This window comes from Coenobita brevimanus, chromosome 102 (genome assembly GCF_032717465.1).
Source record: "Coenobita brevimanus isolate Jiangsu-jjx chromosome 102, ASM3271746v2, whole genome shotgun sequence".
NCBI classification, from domain to species: Eukaryota; Metazoa; Arthropoda; class Malacostraca; order Decapoda; family Coenobitidae; genus Coenobita; species Coenobita brevimanus.
The window spans coordinates 21,617,890-21,618,229 of NC_137055.1; positions in this window are offsets into that span (position 1 = coordinate 21,617,890).

The following is a 340-nucleotide window of genomic DNA, read 5'->3' on the forward strand; positions in this document are numbered from 1 at the left end:
GAGAAGGTGTCATATGCAAAATAAAACAATGAAGTGGAGGTATTGTAGAGGGATGATGTCATACACAAAATAAATCGATGAAGTGAAGTATTGTAGAGGGAGGGTGCCAAATGCAAAATAAATCGATGAAGTGCAGGTACTGTAGAGAGAAGGTATCTTGTGCAAAATAATCGATAGTGTGGAGGTGTGGAAGAGGAAAGGTGTCATATGCACAACAGTCGCTAAAATGGAGGTGTTGATGAGGGAAGGTTGTCATATGCAAAACAAATCGCTAAGCCTCATGTGTCACCAGGAATACTGTTGATGGGTCCAGCTTGTCTGGTTTCCCGCATCCCCCTCC